Below are 12,367 nucleotides of genomic sequence, written 5' to 3'. Positions count from 1 at the left end.
ATATATATATTTTGTGTTATAGAATTTAGTTGGCATGTAGTTATAAGATTTGGATTGAATATGCTCTTATTGGTTTGTAAAACAATTTGATTATATTTATTTCTAAAAAGTACTCACTTTCTCAAATGATGAATTTAAGATTTTTGGTGGATTTGTAAATAAAAGAATTTTTGAAAAGTCAATGTGACACCTCGAACTCGGATCCGGGTCAGATACGGGTTGAGGATGTTACATTATCAATATATGGGAGTGATGTATCTGATCTTGACCAAGTAGTTACGATCTTGTTGGTCTATTGTTTGAATATCAGTCATTTATGGCGGTTATTACGGCTAGTCGCGAAGGGTTCACTCTGGATGGTATGCAGTCTAAGTTAGTTGATGTTGAGGCGCAACTAAAGCAGTTAGAGTTGCAACTTCCTATGAGTGCTATCATGGCTAGGGTTCAAAGTGATGATAAAGGAGTCAATCAATATGCTCAATATAATGGAAATCAACAGTACGCTAGTGGTAGAACGGGAGGTCGAGGTCTTGGATGAGTAAGGTTGCAATGCCAGTTGTATGGGAAGAATGGGTAATCGGTGGATCGTTGTTAGCATAGGTTTGACAAGATTTTCGTCGGAGTTCTAGCTGGCAAGGATTACTTGGCAATGGTGCATGTTACATCTCCAGATACGAATAATGAATGGCATACATGCAACAACTCTGCCCAAGAACATGTTGTCTCCACTGATTCTGATCACTGGTTGGTTGACTCAAGGGCTGCAGATCATGTCACTATTGATGGTTCTAAAGTGCTTGAGAGTTCTAACTACATGGGACCAGGTAAACTAGTTATGGGTAATGGTAATATTTTGAACATTAAAAAGGCTGGAAGTTCTATGATTGTTGCTAAGTCTAGAACGCTGATTCTTAATAATCTTTTGCATGTACTTACGGTGACTAAAAATCTATTTTCTATTTTGAAGTTTGCTAATGATAATGTAGTCAATTTCGAGTTTCATGCAAATGTGTGTGTGGTTAAGGATGAAAGGACGAATGAAGTGTTGTTATTGGGGCAAAAAAGCAATGTCTTGTATCATTTTGCTACTACGATGGATAGTACTAGAAGCTGTAACCATGTAGAGCTTGAGGAATCCCATAGTAATAGTAGAGCGTATAATCTGTGGCACAGAAGGCTTGGGCACCCTGCTCATGTTGTTCTTGTGCAAGCATGTAAACAAATTCTTGTAGTGTTTCCTTTATAAAGCAATAAAATTGAAAGTGATGTTTGTGTACCTTGTAGATTGCGCAAGAGCCATAAAATTCCCTTCATTGAGTGTACAACTGTTTATGACAAGCCATTTCAACCAGTATTCTCTGATGTTTGGGGACCAGCACTTGTTTTGTCGAATGGGTTTAGATACTACGTCTCTTTTGTTGATGCGTGTACTAGACACTCATGGGTATACATGCTTAAAACTAAAGATCAAGTGCTTCAATCGTTCTATATGTTTATAATATGGTTAAAACACTATTCGATATAGTTGTTAAGGAAGTGCACAACGATTGGGGAGGTGAGTATAGGCCTCTTTCTTCGATGTTGAAGTTGATGGAAATGTTCACCGTCTTTCATGCCCCCACACCTCAGAGCAAACGGTGTGGTTGAACGAAAACATCACCACTTTATTGAGACAGATCTTGTTCTATTGGCTCAAGCCTCTTTGCCATTTCAGTTTTGGGCATATGCTGTGAGCATAGCAGTTCATCTTATAAATCGTCTGCCTTCTTGGGTGTTGCATGGCAAGTCTTCATTTGAGTTGTTGTTCAAAAAACAACCTGACTATAGGTTTTAGAGAGAATTTGGGTGTCGTTGCTTTCCTCATTTACGACCATACAAAAATCATAAGTAGTGTTTCAGGTCACAGCCGTGTACGTTCTTGGGATACAGCTCGCAGCAAAAGGGCTATTAGTGCATGGCCTCAGATGGAAGAATTCCAAACACGTGGTAGTTGATGAAAAATATTTTCCTTTTGCAGGCGTGGCTAATAATAGTGGTGATCTTGATACGGGGCAAGTCAAGTCATCAGATGAGTTGCCTATGGTTGATGGTGCAAGTAAGGTTTGCATGGGTCCTGTTATAGAGTTATCTAGCTTGCGATAATATGGATATGGAGGCACGGAACAATCTGCTGATTACGTGAGCAGTATGCATGTTCAGTTACAGAATGAATGTATGGTTGAGTCAATGGATGGAGTCGTTGGAACAAACAGTGGCAAGTCTTGGTTCTCAGAATGAAGTGAATGAAGAACCAGCCTCATCAAATAGAAATTGTAATGAAGTGAATGAAGAAGCAATCTCATCAAATAATAATTGTAATGAAGTGAATGAAGCACCAGCCTCATCAAATAGCCATCATAATGATGTGAATGATATGCCAATCTCGTCAAGTAGACATCATACGATAACCCGAAGCAAACATGGGATATTCAAACCAAAATGTATATGGCCATGCAAGTTGGTGAAGAAGTTGAACCCAACTGAGTACATGAAGCCATGAAATCTTCGAACTAGAGGGAGGCAATCCATGAAGAGTATGAAGCTCTTAAGAATAATGATACTTGGTCGTTGGTGTCATTGCCTGAAGGAAGGCAGGTGGTAGACTGTAAGTGGCTATTCAAGATAAAAAAAACGCAGATGGCACGATACAAAGATATAAGTCCCAACTTGTGGCCAAAGGGTTCTCGCACATGCCAAGGCAAGACTTCCTGGATAATTCAATCTGGTAGTCAAACCTGCTACTATTAATGTTGTCTTATTGTTGGAGGATCGACATAAATGGGTTTTGAGGAAAGTCAATTTGAACAACGCTTTTTTAAATGGAGAGTTGCATGAGGATGTATTCATGCAACAACCTCAAGTTTTTGAGACAAGGGCAGCTAATGGATCTATTATGGTGTATAAACTTAATAAAGCACTATATGGATTAAGGCAGGCCCGAAATTTGTATTCCAAGTTGAAAGAATACCATATAAGTGTTGGTTTTCAAAGTTCTCAGACAGATAGCTCTTTGTTTGTTAAGAAATGAGTGATAGGAGTAACATATGTGCTGACATATGTGGATGATATCATTGTTACTGGTAGCGTGATTGATGATGTTGAAAATGTAGTAAGATTGATTGGTGAAAAGTTCTCTCTCAAGGACTTAGGACTGCTCAATTTTTTCTTAGCATTGAGGTGAAACGAACAGATGATATGTTGTTCTTAAGTCAGAAGAAGTACAATATGGAGTTGGTTAAGACACGTACGAACAACACCACACTAACACCAACGCCCATGATAGCAACTATGAAACTTATTAGAGATGATGTTGGCAACGCGCTTGTTGATGCTCAGTTTATGCATGTTCCATGTTGAGTGACGTGGGGGTTAAGGTGCAGTCTACTCCAGTTGTTTGGAGTTATAACATGGGAGCAATAGCCACGAGCACGAATTCGGTGTATCACGTAAAAACCAAACATGTGGAGCTGGATGTACATTTCATACGTGAGAAGGTTGCAGCAGACAAAATCAAGATCAACTTTGTGCCTTCTGAGCACCAAGTTGCAGACGGTTTAACGAAAGCATTAACCAAAGACTACTTTGCAATGTTTAGGTAAAAACTGGGGGTTTGTGTGCTTTTAGAAGAGAAAAAAGAAAAGTGGGGAGGATGTTGGATTTAGTCTAGAAGCTTGTAAGTTGGTCAGTTATGCTAACTCACAATCTGTTGAGAATTGGTTATAACGTTGGTTATAACATACTTTGAGTTAGGTCAGCTCTACAGTTTGTGTGTAAAGCTCAAGGCTTACTCCTGTATTCAGAGCTCAGATTCTTCAATAAAGTTCATCTGTATTTCCCTATTCTCTTAATTGTTTTCTTAATACGCTCTCTTTACATGCAAGCAAAACAAAGGAACTTTTAATCGGAAAGAAATTGAACCGGAATGTATTGGGTGCTTTGAATGTTTTACGAACCGATATCGTGCTCAATGAACATGCTCTTGGTGGGATGGTGGAGTTTCGAAGATCTTTGACCCTTAGCTTCTTCTTTAAATTCTTCCTTTGGGTTTCACATCAAATTGAGGGAAAGAAATCCATTAAGGAAAATGTACCATTATCGCATTTATCAGCCATCAAGTCGTTTCACCGCCCACCACTGGTTGCAAGTCAGGACTACGAAATCAGGAACCATGGAACATCAGTAGGTTCTCCTGAGGTTCATCTATCATCCAGGCTTCAGGTATGCAAAATTCACAAGCTACTCCTTACTACTGGGTTTGTACTTTCCAACTGATGTTGACTTAGTGCTTTCGATTCTTACTTTTTCACTGAGTTTTATCTCCAAGACTATCTTCATGACAGTGTTTATGGTACCATATCCTTTAGGTTACTGGAGAGGCAGAATATACCGATGACGTGCCAATGCCTCCCAATGCTCTGCATACAGTATTAGTTTTGAGCAAAAAGCCCTATGCTCAAATATTATCCATCGAATTTCACATGGATTTGCTGGCGTCTTCTTTGCCAAGGATGTTCCTGGCAGTAATAAAATTGGATCAGTTGTCTTGGATGAGGAGCTATTTGCTTCAGAATTTGTCACTTGTGTGGGGCAGGTAAATAAGCTTATTGAATACAATTTATATAGTTCAACAATTTTTAGTGAGAATCCTTGGCAAACCTTGAGAGGACAGAAAGAGGCTCCTTTGCATGCTTGAGAAAGCAACTAAAACCAATCTTCAACCTTCAATTACTAAAGGTACATCAGATGTGACATCCATGCGATACTGGTGGAAACTTGAGATAGCTTTTTACGCTGAACTGAACTTTAATAATCAGTGCTCGAACAAATTCCTTGATATGTTTTTGTAAAAAAATCTTATTGAAATTGCATTTATAATTTATACAGGTTATAGGAATTGTGGTGGCTGATACCCATGAGAATGCTAAACTAGCAGCTGGAGAAGTTCATGTATGAAGAGCTTCCTTCAATCTTGTCACTAGAGGATACAATCAGTGCAAAAGGTTTTCATCCCAACTCACAGAGGTTTTTGAGAAAAGGGGATGTAGATCTATGTTTCCAATCAGATCAATGTGAAAAGATCATAGAGGGGAAAGTTTGAGTGAGAGGTCAAGAACACTTCTACACGGAGACACAAACCAGCTTGGTTTGGACAATGGACAGTGGTAATGAAGTTCATATGATTTCAGCCACTCAAGTAAGATTGCCAGAACTTATAATTTCAGTGAGTGATATCTGTCTTCAGAGGCCTTTTGGAGTTCGAAAACAACGTTATTATTTCATAATGACAGAACTGTGATAGTAAAATTGTTCTATATTAATTTCAGTAGGTTGTAACACTACCATTTTTATAGATTGTTATCTGGTATTAATAGACTCCCTAACAAACTCTCTAGAAATAAAGATGACAAATTCTCTAAAGATAAAGATAATGACTCCCTTTATCTTAGGAAACTCCTAAAAACACAAAAACTCTCGAGTATAATCTGCATAATTAATCATTCACCCTCAAGTTGGTGAATGGATGGATATCTTGCATCCCAAGTTAACTCTGTTTATACTTTATATCTATGTTTAACAAATTTACTACACGAATCGACCTAAAAGGTAAGTAGGATGCTTTGTAGATAGTGTAATTGTCATTGTTTGTGTGTAGACTCCTCAAAAGCACCAGAAATATGTTTCTCGTGTTCTGAGTCTTCCTATGTTTAAAGTAGTTTGTAAAACTAAAAGGGTTGGTGGTGGATTCAGTGGAAAGGAGACTCGATCAGCTTTCATTGCCGCTGCTGCTGCTGTGCCATCTTATCTGATGAATAGGGCAGTGAAATTGAAAATGGATAGAGATATAGACATGATCACAACAGGGCAGTACCACAGCTTTCTCGGAAACTACAAGGTACCGACTATTAAGTGGGATAACATGATGGATCAATCTAAAGAAACTTTTCAATATTGTATAGTAGAATAAAATTACTTCATATAGGTTGGATTTACAAGTAAGGCAAAAGTGCTGGCTTTGGATCTTGAAATATACAATAATGCTGGAAATTCAGTGGATCATTCCCCTGGGGTACTTGAGCGTGCTATGTTTCACTCGGACAATGTCTATGAGATTCCAAATGTCAGAATTGTACTTTTGCCGAGCTGGTCTGCATGTTACCTGGAGCGAATAGACCTTTCTGCACATGGATTTTATATCACACCTGATATCGGCTTTGATTGGAGCACCGGTAAAGGAACGCCGTTTAGTTATTATACCTACGGGGGCTACATTCGCCGAAGTTGAAATCAATACACTGACCAGAGATTTCAACACAAGAAGGGCAAATGTTTCTATGGATCTAGGATATTCTCTAAATCCCGGAATAGATGTATAATCTAATAAAGGGATTTCAGATCAATGCTAATGGGCAAACTCGTTATAGAAGTTTAGCAGTATGTAGATGGAAGTAGTGCATGAGCCATGAAAAAATAAAAATAAAAAAAATGTGAAAATTGAAAGGAAAAAAATAAATGTATTAATTGAATTTTGTGATGACTAGGCGTTTTCAACTTATAAAAGAAATTGTAAGAAGCTTGGGAGGGAGTACATGCATTGAAGCATTCCTATGATGAGAATATGGAAAACATTGGGAACAATACTTAACATTAACGTGCACACATAAACAACTAAATCACGCACTACACTATATTGAACAATAACGATGTCTATGTCTTCAGCCGTAAATAAGGAGAAATTATTACATGAACTCTTTCCACCACCTCATCAATGGTCCTTAATCAATTAAATGAGTACACATCACATTTATTTTCCACGTCATATTTCCTTAAAAATTAAAATTTCCAAATGATCATCTTCTTCTTTATCCCATCCTCTCCTTCTCCGATCTTAAAACATCAAATCTTCATGTTTTGCTTTTCTATTTCTTTAATCCACCATTATGATTTAAATTAAAAATCATCACTTCTTCTTTATCTCATCCTTTTATTTCCCAATCTAAAGTATTAAATCTCTGTGTTTTTGCTATATTCTTTCTTTGGTTCACCATTATAATCCATCTTAAGCATTAATCCTTTTCAATTGTGCCATATAGAAGGAAATTCTCATATATCATACATCAATCTAGAAATTCTCATATATATTTTTTAATGAGATTTTGTTGGTTAAGAAAAATAAATAAATATAAAAATATATAATAAGAAAATAATAAATTTGAAAGAAACTTAAAATTTTGTATTGATTTTAAATCTTGATTATAATGGTGAACCAAAGAAAAAGCATAGCAAAACATGGAGATTTAATGCTTAAGATTGGGGAAGAAAAGGACGAGATAAAGAAGAAGTGGTGATTTTTAATTTAGATTATAATGGTGAATTAAAGAAAGAGTAGAGCAAAACATGGATATTTGATATTTTAAAATTGGGGAAGGAAAGGATAGGATGAAGAAGAATATGATGATTTGGAAATTTTAATTTTTAAGGAAATATGACGTTCAAAATAAATGTGATGTGTACTCATTTAATTGGTTAAGGACTATGGATGAGGTGGTGGAAAGGATTTATCTAATAATTTCTCATAAATAAGGCGTAAACAATAATAATAATTTTTGAATCCTTCACACTGTAAATCTATACGGTGAATTAAACTCTCTTCTACTGTCACACCCCAATTTTCCGAGGTAACAATAATAAAAATTTCTTAAAGGAATATTAGGATTAAATTAAGACTTTATTAGAATTTGGAAACCAATCAGTAGCACAAAGTAAAATGAAGGGCTTCAAACCGAATTTAACCAACATCCTTTGGCAATAAATGATAAAAATTAAGAAAGAATGAAAAACGTGACACCTTTGGTAATAAATGATAAAAATTAAGAAAGAATGAAAAACGTGATGTTCATGGAATTTGAACCCACACTCACTGGCTACTAACCGGAAGCATTAATAATTAAGCTAGATACTGTAGTTGATTAACTTTTCAAAAGAATACTGTAGCTGATAGAACAAACCTTATCTGGTAAATCTATTTAGACAGGATTTTATAACTTCATTTACATCCTAAAACAATTTTCATTCGAACCCACCCAGAGCTTTTAGACAGGGACGGAGGTAGGTAGGAGTTTGGGGGCAACTACCCTCTACAAAAAAAATTATCATGAAAGAATACATGAAGAATTACTTAAACAGAACTTTAATTTTTTTATTTTGTCTCACTCAATTTTTTTATTAATTATACTTGTGGACATTAATTTTCATCCATACATATATTATATATTATATTTAAAATAATACATGTTTTATTTTTTTTACATACCCAAGCCCATTATCTAGAAGCCCAAACGGTGACCAATAAGACCAACAGGTAACTGGAACCACTGAAGCCCGACATGCAACCCAGATGTTAGGAGCAACCCGAACCAATTAGGGTTTATAACCCTAGCTTTTCACCCCGAAGACTCCCCAGCGTCACTTCTCACCCAACTTTGTCAAACCCTCTCTTCTCACGCAACCAACGCCGAACTCCTCGGAATAGGATTCTAAAAATAGCATTTTTTAGTATAAATAAACATGTAACTACACGAATTTGAGGGGAGGATTTTTACTCAGAAATTTTATACGAAACACACAAAGGGAGGAGGGTGAAATGGAGGACCATTGTAATTTCAAAAAAACAGCGAAATAAAATGTCTTTTTGATTCATTCTTTCTACATATCGTGCATGCATTTTTTTTACTTTTTAAAAGAGTGATTTGCGAAAATAAAGATAGGAAGAGAAGAAGAAACCAAAACGTTCGAAGGTCGATCTATGCTAATCAGAGTTGTTGTTGGTGATTCCGACTCCATATCTGGACTCTTCTCGTCGAGGCGAGCTTCCCGATTTGATTTGGTGTCCATCTGAGCCTGGCGAATGGTGGACAGTGGCAATGGATGTCGATGATATGCGGCGGACTGCGAAAAACGACGACGGATCGAAACCAACAACGTTCGTTGTGGCAGCTCCATCGCCGGTTTCTGAAAATTGGAGCAGTGTAGAGAAAGCCCCTCTTTCACATTTTGAGAAAGAGAAAGAGTGAACCAATTTTTAATTTTGGTTCTCACAAAGTCAAAATCAATTGAAAGTGTGTACAGGATTTCAGGGTGTAATCCACCTATTTTGAAGAATTTTGGTAAAATCATTCCCTCATACCTCCAACTTTCTCCATTAATTTGATTCAACCCATTTTGCCATTTTTGTTTATTTAACTTAGTCATTCAATTTTATTTTCATTTTATATTGGTCCATATTCTATATCTATCATAATTTATTTTATTTTAGATTTTTTTTTTGTGTTTAGCCTTTAATCTAACATTTTTTTCCTTTTATTTTCTCTCAGGTTTCTTTCGAGTAATATATAAATTTCTCACTTCTCAATCATATTTAATTTGTTTTCGATTTTATTTAGTTGTTAATTATTTATTTATCATATTGGCTTTAATCTTTGTTTTTTGTTGTATTGCTTCATCTTTTAGTTCTTTTATCATCGATTATTATTATATTATTTTTACTTAATATTTTATCTAATTTCTTTGCTTGTTTTCTATTTTCAAGTATCCTAATTGAGGCCTTTTTGTTTTATTTATTTTAATTTATTTAGTTACTATTTTTTATTTACTTATTTTATTTCACTTTGTAGACACCCGTTTTTGTCCAGGTTTAGAAATATTATTTATTTATTTACTTTATTATTATTATATTTTTTATTTTTATTTTTATTTTTTCCTCTGTTGAGTTCATCGATCGACGGAATCGGCCAAGAGGGGGGTGAATTGGAAATTAAAATTTTGGTGGAAGCTTTTACAGAAAATTAAAAGTAATTGCACATCGATTTAGAGTGGTTCGACTTTCTGAATCAAAGTCTACGTCCACTACCTTAGCTATCCACACTAAGGATTTTCCAACAAATTCACTAATTGGTTCTTTCTTTTGAGGCCAAAGAGATAACCTTACAACCCCCTCAAGAATATACCCCAATTCTTGATAACACTCTTTCTCAAAGAGAAGATTACAAATTTACAAACTTACAAGGAAATCCTCACAAGGTAGATTGTTTGCACAATTCTAGAACAAACAAAAGAATACTAAAAAATGAATACAATTGAGTAAAAGTAGTGTTCTTGAAAGCAAAATGAATATTGAATGAAAAATAGGCTTGAAATGCTCAAACTTGAGGTTTGATGTTTTCTCTTTGATTCTCTCTTGATTCTAGTTGATTGTTGTTTCTTGTTGTTGATCAATGGCTTCTAAGCTTGTTTAAATACACCTTCAAATGATTCTGAATGTTGGGGATACTTAGTGGAGTCAATAGAGTCGTTTAAGTGTGAAAACAATTAATAAATTCAGTTGGGAGCGTCATTGCATCGATGCATACCCATGGTGCATCTGTGCATCAGTGTAAAATTCAAATATTTTGACCGTTGGACCCTTAGTGCATCGGTGCACTAAGAGTGCATCGATGCATCAAGTGCATTCGATGTTTCAAAATAGCCAGAGTGCATCGATGCATGGCTGGTGCATCAAATACATTCGATGTTTTCATAAAATCCTCAGTGCATCGATGCATGGTATGTGCATCGATGCATGAAATGCATTCGATGTTCAATTTAATTCATAGTGCATCGATGCATGGATTGGTGCATCGGTGCATCACTCTGAAAAATAGATTTTAGGCTTGATTTTGGTTCAAAATATTTTGTGAAAATTCTTTCAAAAATATATTAAGTATAAAACACAATTTTACACATTTGGTAAGGTTTGAATTTGATCTTGAAAAGACTTGGAGTAATTGATTTGATATTCAAATAATTGTGTCGAATATACTTATAAAATCATTTGTAAAATCTTAAAATTTATTTAAACTTAATTTGTTATATCGAAACACAAAAATGTTTTCAACAATCTCCCCCTTTTTGATATAACAAAACATTTGTGTTATTTTAAGATTTTCTAAAAATTTGAAATCAATTTTGAAAAATTACTCCCCCTTACTATAACATTTCTCTCTTTTAACACTTAATATTTCTCCCCCTTTTTGTTAAATCAAAAAGACATTAAAATGTTTTAAACAAGGTTTTGAAAAGCATAGCCAATTGATTTTAAATATATATATATATATATATATATATATATATAGCTTAAGCTGCTAAGATCACAATCAAAAGAGAGATTAGCCATTAGTTACATAACCAATATTCATAAACAAATGTGAAATGGCATAATTGGTCATAATGTAACTAGTATGTAAATGATGTAAAAATAAAATTAATAAACATTAAGCTCATAATGAAAATTCAAACCAAATATATATAAATATTAAGTTCAAAAATCCATAAAGCAACAAATTAGTTCAAAACATCCAATAACCATCAAATTTAAACATCCAGAAACATCAAAATAATCCAAGTTTGAAAATCCAAGAAAACATAACAAGGAAACAAATTCACTCCATAGGAGGATCGGGAGGAGGAGGATAATGAGCTCGAACTTTAAGAGTGAGAGCGTCCATACGTTCACGCATCTCCCGTTGAAACTCAGTAATCTGAGACTCCATGGAGGCAAACCTTAGATCAAACGACTCCAAGAAGGATAAAAAAATATGGTGTCATTTGATCTTCTTGCCGTGCCGGTTCCGGTGCAGGCTCATCGTCTGAAACGTGATCGTCGATATCTTGCATAAGTTTTTTAAAATCAGGATCATCGTCAGCATCCGGTGTCGGAGGAGGAGGAGGAGCACGAGAAGAGCTAGGAGCAGCTAGTGAAGAGCTAGCTCCCGGGGTTTGCTTACCAGGTCGAAATACCCAAAGACCGATTTCCTCGTCTTGTTTCCAATCCACTTTCTTCAAGGAAGTAAGATTGATTTGATTTTGGAGTGAGATAGGATTGTCAAGAGAGACGTCTAGACCGAGTTTAATAAAAAGGTTACTCAGAAGACATCCATAAATCAATGTTTCAACATGTTTTGAAGGAACAATGTTTATGATGTCCACTAGTTGACTAAAAATAATATGGGGTAGATTTATTTGATCTTATTTTTAATACAGTGCATCCACCATAAATCCCTAGCACGAAGAGTGGAGCACCTACCTCCGGATGGTCTAAACCACCAAGAGATCATCAAATGAAGAAAACGATCGTAATGAGATCGTAGAGTACTAACACTAGAATTTGGAACATAGGGATATTCTACATTTTTAGTCTCATTATATGACCCATCATCATCTAACCCAAAACGGAAAGATATAGTCTCGGGGTCAATATTAATATATTGGCCTAAAAGATAGGATCTAATGGCTA

General features: G+C 35.4%; 1 pseudogene; it reads left to right on the top strand.

Moving 5' to 3' along the window:
- Positions 1–9,110, top strand: part of LOC120182470 — a 46,419-nt pseudogene extending 37,309 nt beyond the window's left edge.
- Positions 9,111–12,367: the final 3,257 nt, after the last annotated feature.

Source organism: Hibiscus syriacus, unplaced genomic scaffold (assembly GCF_006381635.1).
Source record: "Hibiscus syriacus cultivar Baekdansim isolate YM2019G1 unplaced genomic scaffold, ASM638163v2 tig00003721_pilon, whole genome shotgun sequence".
Lineage (NCBI taxonomy): Eukaryota > Viridiplantae > Streptophyta > Magnoliopsida > Malvales > Malvaceae > Hibiscus > Hibiscus syriacus.
The sequence above is the reverse complement of the archived record's forward strand: the minus strand, read 5'-3'. Positions and strand labels throughout refer to the sequence as shown.